This window comes from Protopterus annectens, chromosome 14.part0 (genome assembly GCF_019279795.1).
Source record: "Protopterus annectens isolate FY-2018-M chromosome 14.part0, PAN1.0, whole genome shotgun sequence".
In the NCBI taxonomy this organism is placed as follows: Eukaryota; Metazoa; Chordata; order Ceratodontiformes; family Protopteridae; genus Protopterus; species Protopterus annectens.
In genome coordinates, this window is record NC_056748.1 from 354,578,001 (window position 1) to 354,595,567 (window position 17,567).

A 17,567-nucleotide genomic window follows, 5' to 3' on the forward strand; every position below is an offset into this window, starting at 1 on the left:
GGCATGCCTGGTTGAAAGCGCAATCATTACCAGACCATGTTAAGTCAAAACTCCTAGATGCTCCTATGGAGAAACAAAGTTTGTTTGGCTCCCCTGCACAGGATTCTAAAGAAAGTGGAAGAAAAAGCAAAATCTGTCCAAACAGTCAAGGAATTTTTGCAGGTCCAACCACTGAGGTTTAGCAGAAATTGGCCCTCGAAGAATTGGTCCTTTCCAGACACCTCCAGAACACAGAGAGGCAGAAATAGACGCCCAAGAGGCAGAGGTCAATCTAGGGGTGCCTACAGGGGTCATCAGTGGCAACCTGCCAACCAGAGAAGTGCTGCCACAGCTACGACTACAACCACTTCCACAGGACCGACGCAATGACTTGGCTCTGATTCCGCCTACCAGGGAACAACTGGAAGCGCCCTTGGGCGGAAAGCTAGCCTTATTTTCAGACAACTGGCACTGCATTACAGGAGACAAATGGACTTTACAAACAATAGACAAAGGCTACAGGTTTCACTTCCACACTCTACCAAAAAAGAGAGGAATGCCAAACCTTCCACCAAGCCAAAAAACAGAGGCTCTAAAACAAATCAACAACTTACTAAGGATGAGAGCAATAGAAAAGGTACCATCTATGGAACATGGCCAAGGATTTTACTCCAGACTATTCCTTGTACCAAGAAAAGAAAATCAATGGAGACCTATTCTCGACTTGTCCGCACTGAACACATACCTCATTGTTCCAAAATTCAAAATGCTGACCCTCCAGCAACTTCTTCCCATGTTGGGCAAGGAGTCTTGGCTGGTGACTGTAGATCTCAAGGAGGCATACCTGCACGTCCCTATACGACCAGATTGCAGAAGACACCTCAGATTTCTTGCAGGATCAGAGCATTATCAATTCTCAGCATTGCCCTTTGGCTTATCTACTGCGCCCAGAGTATTCACGAAATGCCTGGCATCAGTAATTGCTCATTGCAGGCTTCAGGGAATTCAAATTTACCCGTACCTGGACGACTGCCTAATACAAGCGGACAACAAGACAAAATTAACAAAGGATTTGGACAATGTCATACAACTGTTGCAAGCCTTGGGATACACAGTCAACATTCAAAAGTCAAGGCTAGTACCATCCCAAAGGAAAACATTTTTGGGTGCACAACTGGATACAACTCAGATGGCTTTTCTCACAGAGGAAAAACAAAAGCAACTACCAGTCTATTTCATGGCATTAACAACAGAAACTCAGCTTACTGCAAGGAAAGTCCTGCAAGCCCTGGGTTACATGGCATCCTGCATAATATTGATCCCACATGCCAGGCTGCATATGAGGAAGTTGCAATGGTACCTAAGGAATGTATGGTCTCAACACAAGCACAGCCTAGAAGCCCAGATTCCAATTATTCCATGCCTGAAAAAAGAATTCCTGTGGTGGGCTCAGGCCTGTCAGATAAACAGAGGATTGCCTTTCCACAAACCACATCCAAGCCAGACCATCACCACGGACGCCTCAGACCTAGGCTGGGGGGCGCACATGGAAGACAGGTGTATACAAGGCCTATGGTCCCAAAACCAGCTGAATCTACACATAAATCTAAAGGAGATGCTGGCAGTGAAACATGCAATCCAGGCAATTCAGACCATTCCTCCAACAAGGTCACCTGCTGATAAGGACGGACAATACCACAGTGATGCGGTACATCAACAAACAGGGAGGTACACACTCATGCCCTCTATGCCGGATGGCAATGGACCTGTGGAATGTGGCCCTGAATCTCAACATTCAACTGCAGGCCAGATTTGTACCAGGAAAAGAAAATTCACTAGCAGACACCTTAAGCAGAACTACCACGGATGCTCACGAATGGATGCTGCATCCAGATATCTTCAAAACCATAACAAAGAAATGGGGAATGCCAGAGATAGACCTGTTCGCTTCCCCACACAACCACCAACTGAAGAAATTCTGCTCAAGAGTATACCACCCACTTGCCTGGAGGGTGGACTCCCTCTCCTTCAGCTGGAAAAACCTGACAGCATATGCATTTCCACCTCTTCCTTTGATGTACAAAGTCCTACTGAAGATCAGAGAGGAGCAGCCAAAGGTAATCCTGATAGCTCCAGACTGGCCAAGACAACACTGGTACCCGCTACTGAGAAGCATGTCTCTGGCACGCTCATGGCCTCTACCTCTATGCCCATTGCTTCTAACACAGAACAACTACAAGACCCTGCATCCAAACTTGAAAACTCTGCAGCTAACTGCTTGGAATATTGCATAAAACAAAATCAACCAGATTTGTCTCAGAGGGTTAAGGACATTATCCTGGAGGCTCGCAGACCCTCCACAAGGAAAACATATTCAGCCAAATGGAAAAGATTCCTCATTTGGAGTGCAGCAAAGGGAGAAAATGTCTCATTGGCAAACATAGCACACATCCTGGAATACTTAGCAGAACTGTTCCACAATGGCCTGTCCTACTCCTCCATTAAGATTCATGCATCAGCAATTTCAGCAGAGTACAACATGGATCCTCCTGTCTTCTCTCATCCTCTACTCAGGCAGTTCTTGAGAGGAATCAAAAACATAAAGCCTCCAAGGAAACCACCTCTACCTGCATGGGATCTCAACTTTGTGCTGGAAAAATTAACACTTCCCCCTTTTGAACCAGCAGCAACAGCAGACTTACAGTACTTATCTTGGAAAACTGCATTCCTGCTAGCAATCACTTCAGCAAGAAGGGTATCTGAGTTATAGGCATTAATGGCAGTCCAGCCATTCCTTATCTTCCATCAGGATAGAGTGTCTCTGAGAACTAATCCTACTTTTATGCCAGAGGTGGTCTCCAGGGTATCATTGAACCAAGCTATTCATTTACCTACATTCTTCCCCAACCCACAGAACAGGGGGGAAAGACTACTACACACCTTGGATGTGCACAGACAATTGCGCTACTATCTGGACAGAACTAAGCTCAGCAGAAAAACTGACCAGCTTCTGGTAGCATATGCAACAGGAGTGCAAGGAAAAGCAATTTCAAAACAGACAATCTCAAAATGGATAGGAAATTGCATTAGATTCTGCTACTCTTTTCATGGAAAGACGACTCCTGAAAATATCAGGCCTCACTCCACAAGAGCTACAGCCACCACTACAGCTTTCCTACGAGGAGTGGCTACCAAAGACATTTTAGAAGCTGCTACTTGGAGCTCCGTGCATACATTTGCCAAGCATTATAATCTTCCCTTATATTCCAGATCCCGAGCAGGTTTTGCAACTGCTGTTTTGCAAGGGATCTTAACTACATCATCATTATCTTAGTGCCTCCTCCCCCAGTTTGGGAATGGTATTCTACCCATATGCTAGGACTGCAGATGCATCCTTGAAGGACATAGTACAGTTTTGTACCTACCATAAATGTAGATGTCCGATAGGTATGCATCTGCAGTCAGGATTACCCACCCTCTTTCCCCTCTGTGGTATTCCTAGGGTACTTACCCCTCTTTTTAGCTAGCTGGGGGAATCTGTTATGGTGTATTTGTTTGTATGTATATATATGTATATATAATTTTTTGCTCTCTACTGTTTGGAATTATCTGCATTTATCCAAATTTAGCCTTCCTAGAGGGCACCTGGCATCTGGGGCAAGAAACACTGAGGAAAATGGCGTCGGCTGATGCCTTTATACCCCAGCAGCTATGACGTCTGGTGAAGTGCGGCATCAGCCGAGGCCAGACCCAGACTTTGGAATCCGGCCGACCGAAGGGCTGCCTGAGGCAGGACAACCCATATGTTAGGACTACAGATGCATACCTATCGGACATCTACATTTATGGTAGGTACAAAACTGTACTTTCTCTGCACTGCCTTTTGGCTTATCTACTGCGCCCAGGGTCTTTACAAAGTGCCTGGCACCAGTAATTGCATTTTGCAGACAAAAGTATTCAAATATATCCTTACTTGGACGACTGTCTCATTCAAGCAGAGAACAAGGACATTTTTCTTCAACACCTGGCTTTGTGAAAAGGCATCTAACATGCCTAGGGTACACAAAAGAAAAAAAAATCACAACTGGTACCCTCTCAAAAGATAACATTCCTGGGTGCAAGCTTGAATACAACTGCCCAGATGGCTTACCTCACACCAGGCAGAGCAAAGGCAACTGACTACTTACTTCAAACCGATGACAAAAATCCAGTTATCTGCAAGACGAATTCTGCAGGCTTTGGGCTTCATGGCATCCTACTGATTCCATATGCAAGACTACATTTGAGGAAACTTCAGTGGTACCTAAAAAGTTTATGGAGTCAACATTGTCACAGTCTGGAAACAATCATTGCTCTCATTCCCTGCCTGCAACAGGAGTTTCTATGGTGGGTAAAGGCATGTCACCAAAACATGGGATGGGCCTTCACTCTACCCCCTGCCAGACAAACCTTAACAGATGCACCAGATTATGACTGGGGGGCCCACATGGCAGGAAGATGCATTCAGGGCATATGGACCCCAAAGCAAATGCATCTACATATCGACCAAAAACAGATGCTAGCTGTTCAAAATGCCCTGACAGCTTTCAAGGACCTACTTCATCCAGGACAACTACTGATAGATGGACAACACCATGGTCATGTGGTTTATAAACAAGCAGGGGGGCACGCACTCATACCCCCTTTGCAGATTAGCCATGGCACTGTGGGACACAGCTGTGACTTACCAGATCCATCTTCAAGCTCAATTCCTGTCAGGAAAGCAAAATACTCTGGCAGACGATTTAAGCAGAAATCTTATGGATCCTTACGAGTGGAAACTAGATCCACAAGTCTTCAGCATGATAAAGAAATGGGGGGGGGGGGCCCAGACAATTCTGAGGGGAGGCAAATAGATCTATCAATTGAAAATATTCTGCACAAGGACTTATCACAGACAAGCATGGAAAGTGGACGCTCTATCCTTCAGTTGGAAAAACCTATCAGTTTATGCCCTTCCTCCACTGCCTCTTCTTCCCAAGGTCCTCCTAAAAGTCAGACAAGAGAAACCAAAGATGATACTAATTGCCCCGGACTGGCCCCGCCAATATTGGTACCCAATCCTAAGGAACTTTTCTCAATACCCAGCTTGGACCTTACCTCAAAGACCTCAACTACTGTCCCAGCAAAACAATCGGATCCTGCACAATCAACTCCAGACACTGAACCTGGCAGCATGGCTGATCATGTAGTTATGCAAACAACACCTCTCAGTAAAGTTGTGATGGATGTCATTTTGGAAGCCAGAAGGCCTAGTACAAGAAAATCTTATGCTGGTAAATGGAAGAGATTCTGTGCTTGGAATCAAGCACAAGGAACCGATACAGCAGAACCAAATATTCCTCCGATACTACAATACTTGTCTAGAGATGCTTGACAAAGGTTTAGCTTTCTCATCAGTTAAAATCCATGCCTCTGCCATTTCGGTTCATTACAATACAGAGCCACCAATCTTTTCTCATCCTTTACTAAAGCAGTATCTAGAAGATCCTAGATCATCACCAATTCCTGCATGAGACCTCAATTATGTTTTGGAAAAGCTCACCCTGCCTCCATTTGAACCAGCTGCTACTGCTGATATAAAGTTTTAATCATGGAAAACAGCTCTGCTGCTAGCAATTACTTCAGCAAGAAGAGTTTCAGAGCTACAGGCCCTCATGGCTGTGGAGCCTTTTTATCGTTTTTTTACCCAGACAGGGTGTCTTTGAGGACAAATCCAACATTTATGCCTAAGGTGGTTTCCAGTGTGGCCCTTAACCGTACTATTCATCTGCCAACCTTTTATCCAAATCCGCAGAACAAAGGGGAGAGAATTCTGCATTCCTTGGACAAACACAGACAGCTAAGATTCTACTTTAGCAGGACTAAAGCTCCAAGAAAAACTGAGCAATTACTAGTGACATATGCTGCAGGATCAGAAGGAAAGGCTATTTCAAAGCAGACTAAAGTGGATAAGCCACTGCATTAGTTTCTGCTACTTACACCATGGTAAACCTGTGCCCAAGGGCATTAGGTCTCATTCCACCAGAGCTGCTGTTACTTCAGCAGCCTTTCTCAGAGGAGTTCCAGCCAAAGACATTCTAGAGGCTGCTACTTGGAGTTCTGTTCACACCTTTACAAAGCATTATCATTTGCCTCTCCAGGGCAGGCTTTGCCACTACAGTTCTGCAGGGCCTTATAGCCATACCTAATGCTGTTTAGCTCCAGCCTCCCCAACCATAGCTTTGGGATTCTCCCCAAATGTAATGACTGCAGCAGTGAAACATGAAGAACATAGTACAGTTGTGTACACTTACCATAAATGTAGATGTTCAAGTGTATTCACTGTTGCAGTCCAGGTTACTCGCCCGCCATCCCCCGAATTTATCCTTCCTTCTCTATCTTCTACAACCTATGTGGTGTATTTGCTTGTAGCTGTAGGTAAAGTTTATATTGATGCATGTGTGTGTATGTATGTGTGTCTGTGTGTGTATATGTATGTATGTATGTGTGTATATATATATATATATATATATATATATATATATATATGTGTGTGTGTGTGTGTGTATGTGTGTGTGTGTGTGTGTGTGTGTGTGTGTGTGTGTGTATATATATATATATATATATATATATATATATATATATAATGTATGTATTATTTGCTACCTTTTTTGTGGGGGCACTTGACATCTGGGGCAAGAAAAACTAAAGATGGCGTCTGCTGCTTGTTTTACACCCCTGGCGACCTGACGTAATGGAAGAGGAGCCAGCAACGGATGCAGGACCAAAGACTTTGGAATTCAGGTTGACTGAGGGCAACCTGCTTGCAGATTACCCAAATGTAATGACTGCAACAGTGAATACACTCCAACATCTACATTTATGGTAAGTGTACACAACTTTACTATCTTCCCATACCTGGACAACCTCTTCATCCAGGCAGAAGAGGCAAGTACTCTTCAGGCACACCTGCACTTCATTATTTATCTCCTAGGATGTCTGGAGTTTACACTGAAATTACAAAAGTCCTCCCTCCCTCTATCCCAAGACCAGATCTTCTTGGGTTGCAGAATAAGAATGGATTTGATTAAGGGCTTCCTCCCACTAGCAAAGGTCACTGTTTTAACCAGCCGTTTCCAAAACCTACTCCCAAGTCACTTGCATCTTAACCAGGGAATTTCTCAGTCTTCTGGGTTGGATGGCAGCTACCCTTCCCATGCTCCCCCTTGCCAGGTTACACATGTGGAAGTTCCAGTGGTACTTGAAGAATGTCTGGTCTCAACACAGTCACACTCTGGATTTTCAGTTGCCTTTCCTGTCCTGCCTGAAAAAAGAGTTAAGGTGGTGGATCCAACAAATAATGCATAATCCAGGACTCCCTCTACAGCCCACCACACCAGTCCAATTCATGTACACAGATGGCTTGGATCTGGGGGGGGGGGGGGGGGGCACTATGAACATTCCCAAGGTGCAACCTCAATGGGAGCCCTCCCTCTAGAAACAAACGCATCAAAGTGAGGGAAATGACAGCTGTTCTCGTAGCTCAAAAAAAACTTCTCTTCCGCTTCTACATCTTGGTCACATACAAGTCTTCACAGGAGACACCACAGTGATGTGGTACATCAACAAGTGTGTGTGTGTGGGGGGGGGGGGTAGTTTCTATTTACTTTGCAGGCTGGCCATATGCAATGTAACATTGCAGGCAGTCTAAATCCCATCATAGGACAAACAGGCAGATGCCGTCAGCAGATCATTCTCTCGAAATCCTGAATGGATGTTGCACAGAGATGTTTCTTAGACGTTGTCCACCAGTGGGGCACTCCATAGATAGATCTGTTTGCCTCCCCTCAGAACAGACAAATATGGCTATTCTGCTCCAGGCTCTCCTCACCACTAACATGGAAAGTAGATGCCTTTTCAGTCTCATTGAAGGGGCTTTTCCTGCATGCTCCCCCCTTCCCCTCTCATTCAGAAGGTCCTGCGGAAAATTCAGCCGGACAATCCAGAAATCTTGCTGGTGACCCCCTATTGGCCAAGGCAGGATTGGTTTTCCCCCCTTTTCTATCTCTTGCCAGAGACCATCACCACAAGTTTCCTCACAGGGTGGATCTTCTCACACAATAGAAAGGATCCCTCATTCGCCTCCACTACAGTCAACACAGCCTTACCCTGTGGGTGATAAACTACTGATTCCTTTCAGACACCTTTACTCAGAGGATGTGCTGTCTATCCTGCAGGCTAGGAAACGTACTACTAGGAGATCCTACTTATCTAAGTGGAAAAGGTTCTCTGGCTGGTATCTTCAAAAGCAACTAAGCCCATTACAAATGGATGTACCTCTAGTGCTGGCCTGTGTGTGAGAGCTCCTAAAATCAGAACTTTCATATTCGGTGAAAGTGCATTTGTCAGTCATATCAGCCTGCTTTACCTAGGAATCCAGCCCTATTATCAAGACTGGAGGTGAAACTTTTTCTTAAGGGTGTTCTCCATGTCAGACCACCAGGGAAACCTGTCCCTTCTCCTTGGGATCAGAACTTTGTGCTTGAGAAACTTACTACTGCCCCCTTTGAACCTGCAGCTTCTTCCACTTTAGTGATGTGCACCTGGAAAACTGGCTTGCTAGTAGCCCTTACTTCAACTAGAAGAGTGTCTGAGCTATAAGCACTCATGGCTACTCCACCTTATACCATTTTTCACAAGGACAGGATTTCTCTTCATACTTATCCCTCCATGCCTAAAGTTGTCGGTGAACTGTCCCTTAACCAATCTGTCCATTTGCACACCTTCTTCCCTTTGCCACAAAGTGACAGTGAGAGTGTTCCACTCCCTAGATTTTCACAGGCATAGATTAGTTGTGTAAAATCTTAACATAACCATAAATGTCCTTCTCTTCCGTGTTTGCAGTATTCCTTCCCTCCCCTACCCCCAAGAAGGCATTTTCCCTGTCTGGATGGCATCCTTCTGCTACCCTTAGACTATTGTCCAACTGGGCATTCAGTTCTGAGTTCTATGCATTGTGGACATCACGTGTGGTCCATGGTTTATGGCCCTTTGTGTGACGTCCCACACACCTTACAGCAGCCAGGCTTAAGCTTTGGTATACGAGCCGGGCGTTCGGGTCACCTGAGGCAGCGGATCCCACATGTGAGTGCACTGCAACATGGAAGTGAGGGACATGTATGCTTATGGTAAAATGTTACACTATTTTTTTCTGGGGTGGTCCAAGAAGTACAGAGCCTATTTTCAGTGGAAACCCTTGGTGAAACACTCAACACGCATGTTTTTGTAATGTACAAATTGCAGCACCCACAAATGCAGGGAGGCTATGCAGAATCTGCACAGAAGGCACCCCAGCCAAGAAATCAAACTGGAGAACCTCTTGCTGTGAGATGACAATGCTAACTGCTGCAGCACTGCAGCATTCTGGGATAAAGGACAATCTGAAGTAGTTGACTTCATTTGCTCTTCACCCTCTGGATTACAGATCAATATCAGATCCGATTCGGCAGCGTAACTAGCATCTGATCCGAGCTCCAAGCTCCTCCCCTTACCCTTAATGCCCATCTCCTTCCTCCCTTCAGATATCGTTTGCCGTTGGAAAGTAAGCATCGTGGTTTGAGCTCTGAGCGTTTTTTTCTGGGGAAGTGTCAATTTTGGGCCTTTTTCTCTCTCTAATCCTTCTAACTCTCTCTTTCTACCTCCCCACCACACGTATGGTTGTTGGTTAAAAGGAAAAAAAAAAAACTTTTCTCCTTTGTTCTTTCTATATTGTCTGTGTGTGTGTGTGTGTGTGTGTGTGTGTGTGTGTGTGTGTGTGTGTGTGTGGTTTTGTGGGCCTGTCCTGGGAGAATGGCTGATGCCCCAAAACCAGGTTTTAGGAAGTGCACAGTATGGCCATAAGCTCTCCCCAGCCGATGGCCACACTGTGTATAGTATGTCTGGGGGCTGCTCATCTGCTTACCTTCTATCCTATCTGTGCGGGGTTTAACATGCGGGCACGCAAGGACAGGAGGAATAAGCTTATTTTGAAGGGGTTATTTCCTCCCTCTGGGATGGTAGCCACGGCACCCCTGGCTCCTGCATCGGCCTCCGCTTCTTCCCCTTCCCCAGCCACTGGGACTCAAACTCTCGTCAAGATGCCCGGGGTGGGGAGAAGCTGAAAAAAGATAGGCCTGAGAAGTGGTTGTCTGACCGCCCGGCTCCAGCAGGGTCTCCACCGAAAATCAGGCCTGCAACTAGACCAAGATCTCCTTGGCTCCATTCTCTCAGGTTTTCTCCTGAGCCGGAGCAGTCCCAGATCCGGTCTCCTGTTTGGGCTTCCCCTCATCACCACTCCAGACTGTTGTCGGTAGCCTCCTCTTCCTGCTTCACCCGGAGCCTTAATGAAGTAGAGATGGATAGGATGATGCAGAAGTTCTTCCGCACCCAAATCCAGATGGGAGTCTTGCCTGCCCCCTCTCCCTCCAAAGCGGGGAGCTCGCAATCTTTCTTTACCCCAGTTACTCCTCCGGTCTGACCTTCGGTTTCAAAGCCCTTGGATCCAAGGGCCCTCTGGGTCAAGGGGTCTGTGCCGATGGTACCTTGTACCTCAACGCCAGCCATTGCCTTAAGTGCGTCTGATCTGACCGGATTTGATCCAAGCTCTCGGAGCCATAGCCTTTGCGTCTGATCCGAGGGGTTGCTGTCTGCTCAGAGTGTGTCAGAGTGCATCTTCCCCTTGGCATCTGTGCTCCTGGAGTCTCACCTCTGACTCCTCCATCTGGTCAGAGGGGGATGGCTCCTACTGGCTCTTCTCAGGATGTCCGATGTTCTTCATCTCACATTGCTGCAGTCATAACCTGTGGGTAGTCCGCTGTCCTCGGTCGGCCCGAATACCAAAGTGTTAGGCTGGCGTCGGTCATGGTCGCTCAGATCTGACGTCAGTACGCCGTGGTACTAAAGCGCATGACCGACGTCATATCCTCAGTCTTTCTTGCCGCATGGTCCGAAGCAGAAGCAGCGTTTGCAAGTGCCGTTCGGCGTCCTGAAATTTTCGTATTCTGAGTTTCAGACTGAAAACCAAGTTGGGCTAAGTACCCGTTAGAATATTTTTGTCTTTTCTTGCCTCAGTTAAATCCGGATGTCAGAAAAAGTGAATAATTGTATTTCTTGTGGGAAACAGATACCTCATAGGGATTATCGGGCTGGGACTTTACATTATCAGTTCTCTGCATTGCCCTTTGGCTTATCTACTGCGCCCAGGGTGTTCACAAAGGTTCTGGCTCCGGTGATAGCCTTCTTAAGGTTAAGAGGAATACAAATTTATCCTTATTTGGACGATTGCCTGATTCTTGCTCAAGACAAAGACAAGCTACTTCACCATCTACAGTATGTTATGGCAGTGTTAAGGTGCCTAGGGTATTCTGTGAACGAAATAAAGTCCAGTCTAGTACCCTCTCAGGACATGTGCTTTCTGGGTGTGAGACTGAATACAGCCTCTCAGATGGCGTTTTTGACCCCGGACAAGCAAAGAAATCTTTCCTTTACTTCCAACAATTGTCTCTACGGTCCAGGCTGACTGCAAGGACAGTCCTTCAAGCCTTGGGGTTCATGGCATCTTGTATTCTGGTGCTTCCCAATGCCAAACTGCATATGAGGAAGCTTCAATGGTATCTCAAAAGTGTATGGACTCAACACTGCCACGATTTGGACACTGTCATTCAGATAATACCTTGCATTCAAAAGGAGTTTTTGTGGTGGGCTCAGGAATGTCACCTAAACAAGGGACTCTCTGTGACCCGACCAGAGGCAAGTCAGATCTTAACGACAGATGCCTCAGACAAGGCTTGGGGAGCACACCTCAATGGAAAATGGGTTCAAGACACGTGGCCTGCCAGACTTCAACATTTGCATATCAGCATGAAGGAGATGTTAGCAGTCCAATTTGCATTGATGGCTTTCAAGGATTTACTTCACCCAGGACAAGTGTTGTTTCAAACAGACAACACAACTGTCATGTGGTACATCAACAAGCAAGGGGGAACCCATTCGTACCCTCTTTGCAGGCAAGCTATGATTTTGTGGGAGACTGCTCTCAGTTTGCACCTCATTCTTCAGGCAAGGTTTCTGCCAGGAGCACAGAACTCCTTAGCGGATGTTTTGAACAGACAGATGGTGGATCCCCACAAGTGGAAATTGGATCCTCATGTATTTCGACAGCTGACAGTGATTTGGGGGACTCAAGACATAGATCTGTTCGCTTCTCCACTAAATTTCCAGCTGCCAAAGTTTTGCACAAAGATGTTTCATCCAAAAGCTTGGAAAGTGGATGCTCTATCATTCAGTTGGAACAATCTTCCTGGCATATTCTGTTCTAGACCCTGGAGGGTCGCAGCTTCCTCAACAAGTTTTGAATGTCATTTTGGTGGCCAGACTGCCTAGTACAAGGAAAGTTTATGCTGATAAATGGAGGAGATTTTTTCTTTGGAGCAAAGCAAAGAGCTTTGATGTTTCAGTACCTAATTTGAGTGTTTCACTTCAGTATCTTACAGAATTACTAGACAAGGGTTTGTCTTTCTCCTCTGTAAAAGTTCATGCTGCAGCCATTTCTGCTCACTATGACTGTGACCCACCATTATTCTCTCATCCTTTGTTTAAGCAATTTCTTAGACGGGCAAAGAACATAAGACCCCCACGTAGAGCTCCTACTCCTTCCTGGGATCTCAATTTTGTGTTGGAAAAACTCACTTTACCTCCTTTTGAACCTGCAGCTACATCTGAGTTGAAGTTTTTGTCTTGGAAGACTGCTTTTTTGTTGGCCATCACGTCTGCTAGTTGGGTATCTGAATTACAGGCTCTTATGGCAGTTGAACCCTTCCTGATTTTTCATAAGGATAGGGTATCTCTGCGTACTAACCCTACTTTTATGCCTAAAGTTGTTTCAAATGTGGCCTTGAACCAATCTATTCATTTGCCTACATTTTATGCTGATCCCCAAAATAAAGGGGAGAAAATTTTGCACTCTTTGGACATTCACAGGCAGTTGCGTTATTATTTGAGCAGAACTAAAGGGTTCAGACAGTCTCAACAGTTGTTTGTTTCTTTTGCTTTGGGCTCTCAGGGGAAACCTGTTTCTAAACGAACTATTTCTAAGTGGATTGGTCATTGTATTGCTCTTTGTTATTCTCATCATGGTAAGGAGATTCCGGCTGGAATCAGACCTCATTCCACTAGGGCTACTGCCACTTCTACTGCTTTTTTAAGGGGTGTAGCTACTAAAGATATTTTGGAGGTAGCTACTTGGAGTTCAGTGAACACTTTTTCTAAACATTACCATCTCCCTCTTTATTCCAAATCTAGGGCTGGGTTTGCCACTGCAGTTTTGCAGGGCATGTTAGCAGCTCCCAATGCTTTATGATTTTGCCAACCTCCCTTTACCTTTGCTTTGGGATTCTACCCACAGGTTATGACTGCAGCAATGTGAGATGAAGAACATAGTACAGTTTTGTACCTACCATAAATGTAGATGTTCGAAGATCCACATTGCTGCAGTCCAATTTACCCTCCCTCCTTCCCCACTGTAGTTTGGGGTGGTTGTGTGGTTTGGGTTGTAAATATTGTTTGTACATAGGTGGTTGGATGTTTTTTCTGTTCTTTGGCTATGGCCTTTCTTTTTAGGGCCTTCTGACATCTGGGGCAAGAAAGACTGAGGATATGACGTCGGTCATGCGCTTTAGTACCACGGCGTACTGACGTCAGATCTGAGCGATCATGACCGACGCCAGCCTAACACTTTGGTATTCGGGCCGACCGAGGACAGCGGACTACCCACAGGTTATGACTGCAGCAATGTGGATGTTCGAACATCTACATTTATGGTAGGTACAAAACTGTACTTTCTCCTTCGGCCTTTGACGTGGTGGAGAGGGTTCTCTCTATGTCGAGACCCTTGACCATCTCGTTCTAACTCCCTCTGTTTTAGGTATGGCCTCGACCAATCTGCCACCGGTTTGCCTTTGGAAGCTCCCACTTGGGAGAAGCAGGACGTTCGCAAGACCTCCCCAGAGATTCCCACTGAGATCTTTTGCAAACAGACATGTAAAAGGAGCCACTTGGACTCCCCACTGGAGTCCCTCACCAAAGACACTGATTTGGAGGAAGGGGAAGGTTCCCCCTAGTCACCCCACGAGGATGTCTCCTTTGGAAACACAGAACTCCTCTGTCAAAGGGGGGGGGGGTCTGCCCAAAAACCAGCCCCAGGCAAATCAGTGTTCCTAGAGGCATTCGGCACAGGCCCATCTACTTCCTGGGTGTCCTCTCCCGCTGATCCCTGAGTGGATCTTATAACATCTCGAGCATGGAAAGAACCGGACACGGTGGAGCCCATCCCAAAGCACCTGGACAAAGTTCTTAGCCCCCTTTGGATAGGACATATTGGGACAAAGGGTCCCCGGTTGATGCTATGGTGGTGGCAGCTGCCACTAAAAGTTTTTGCTCAGGAGACCTCTTCTGTCCATCCTCCTGATCGAGAGTCAAGGACGATGGATCGATTCGGGAAGCAGGTATATGCTTCAGCCAACTCTTCAGTAAGATTGCTGAATTACGTGGCACATGTAATTTGCCTGCAGCAAGACCTAGTAAAGGAGATTGCTGAGTCGATCCCTAAGTCCATGTTGGCGGGAGACAAGACGTTTGCTGCTCTAATGGCCACTTTGAAGTCTGTCGCTAACACATCCATGCATCTGCTTTCTCATGCTACTGAAGGAGCTGCTAGGGCAGCTGGTACAGGTGTTGCCATCAGGCAACATTCCTGGCTCCGGCTTTGTCCGTTCTCAGAACCTTTTAAGGCGTTCACCATTGCCCCGTATGACTGTTCTTCCCTGTTTGGGAAATCTGTCCAGAGTGAGAAGAATGGGAAGACACTGTCTGCCATCAGGATCCTGATGTTCTTCATCTCGCATTGCTGCAGTCCTTACATATGGGTAGTCCGCTGTCCTCGGTCGGCCTGAATACCAAAGTATTAGGCTGACGTCGGTCATGGGCGCTCAGATCTGACATCAGAGCGTCAGGGTATAAAAGCGCATGACCGACGTCATATCCTCATTCTTTTTTGCCGCATGGTCCGATGCAGAAGCAGCGTTGCAAGTGCCGTTCGGCGTTCTGAAATTTTCGTTTTCTGAGTTTCAGACCCGAAACCAAGTTGGCTAAGTACCCGCTGGGGAATATTTTTGTTTTTCTTGCCTCAGTTAATTCGGATGTCAGAAAAAGTGAATAATTGTATTTCTTGTGGGAAACACATACCACATAGGGATTATCACTCTTTGCATTCCTTGGTTGGGACCGGACCACGACGTAGTCAGGTGTCAGTTTGAGCTAGGTCTAATAACCGGACTATAAAAAACTGGTTAGATTGTGCTAGGTTAGTCTTTGGTAGCGGTGTAATTATAATATGCCGTCGGATCCTCCGGCCGCTTCCAAGAAGCGCAAAGACAAATCCTTGAAACCTAGACAGGTTGATTCGTCCGCTTCGACGCCGGTCCTGCAGAAGCTACAGTGGAGCAGGTGGATCCGGCTGAAGTTTCTGTTGAGTCTCAGGGAAACTTTGATTTTGCAGGATGTGGCCTCACAGGAGTCAGGTCAAGCTGAAGGGGCCTCTCAGGTTACTGTTCTCCCTTCTATGCCTAAGGTGGTTAGGCCTTCTGCTACTATTTCTAAGGCTTCTTCTAAGGGCAGGTCTGTTTTGCCTTCCTCTGGTGTCCCTCCAGGTACTTCAGGGTCTGTGCCTAAAAAGCACATGCTTAAAATGGCAGAAGATTTGATTACTTTAATTAGAGGTTCTATGCCCCCTCCTGATAAGAGGCCCAGGGTGGAGCCAGAGTTGGAAAGTTTGGATCAGGCCTCAGACGACGCTGACTCTTCTGCTGAAGATATTCAAGATTTCCCCTTATTCGGATTCTGATGCAGAGGATTCCACTCCTTCTGCTTCTCCTCCAGAGGATTTTTCGTTTTCAGAAACTCTGCATTCCATGAGGGAGCATTTTAAGTGGGAAGGACAGGATTTCTCTGATTCACGAAAGAGGCTTAGGGAATTCTTATTTTTACCACAGCATAGACCCTTGGCTATACCTCCTGTTTTGGATGTTGTTCAAGATGTTTTCTCGAGGCTTCCTTAATCCAGATTCTTTGCCTCCTGCCAGTTAAACCGGACAGGTATTACAGGGTGCCTGAGGCTCATGAATATCTGTATAAGAGTCCTAGGGCGGACCCAGAAACTATTAGTCAGGGGCCTAAGGGTGTTAGAGCTTCTGTTGTAAAGAATCCGTTCCTCTAGATAAGGAAGCTAGAGCTTTGGATAGATGGGGTAAGAAGGTGTATACCTCTTCTACTTTAGCAATGAGGGCTTTAAATTGCCAGTTTCATATGTTGAAGTATCAGAATTTCCTCCTTTCTCAGCTAAAATCTAAAGTGGATGCTTTGGCAGAGGGCATAGAGTGTAAAGAATTGCAGGATTTAGTACATGTCTCTGAACAGGTGGGTAAGCATTCTTTGCAGTGTGGTTTTGATGCTGTACAGGCCTCTTCTAGGGTGGCTGCCACTGGATCAGTTCTTCGAGGCACGCCTGGCTTAAGGATCAGAATTTGTCCGAGCATGTTAAAACTAGAATTCTGGATGCCCTTTACAGTCGGAAGTTTTGTTTGGTCCCCTGTGGAGTCTGTTTTGAAGAAAATGGAAGACAAGGCTAAGTCTATGCAGACTGTTAAAGATTTTTTGCAGGTGCAACCTCCAAAGTTTAGTAGAAATTGGCCTACTAAGGGGTGGACCTACCCTTCTTCTGATTCTCAGTCTAGGGGTAGATCTAGACGTGGCAGGGGCAGAGCTCACAGTACATTCAGGCCTAGAACTTGGAGTTCACCTGCACAATCTGCAGGTGAGGGCAGGGGCCAGTCCTTTCGTAAACAGGCCCAATGACCTGCATTTTCAGCTGCCAGATTCTTCTTCCCTGGCAGCTCCTTTGGGAGGAAAATTAGCACTCCAAGCAAAACTGGCTTTAGTCACCCAGGACAAATGGGTATTGGACATTATAAACCGAGGCTACAAGTTCTATTTCCATACATTGCCTCCTTTCAAAGGCATGCCAGACGTTCCTCCTCGCCAAACGATAGAGGCTCACAAGCAGATTTCTTTACTTCTTCAAATAGAAGCTATACAGCCAGTTCCTCTGTCAGAAGTGGGACTAGGATTTTATTCTCGCCTGTTTCTAGTACCAAAGAAAGGGAACACGTGGAGACCAATTTTGGATTGATCTATCCTCAACACTTATCTGGACATTCCAAAGTTCAAAATGCTGACGTTACAACAGCTTTTACCTCTGTTGGGAAAAGATCACTGGATGGTAACTCTGGATCTCAAAGAGGCTTATCTTCATGTTCCTATCAGGCCCAGTTGCAGGAGGTACCTGCTGGGCTGGAAATTTACATTATCAGTTCTCTGCATTGCCCTTTGGCTTATCTACTGCGCCCAGTGTGTTCACAAAGGTTCTGGCTCCAGTGATAGCCTTTTCAGGTTAAAGGAATACAGATTTATCCTTA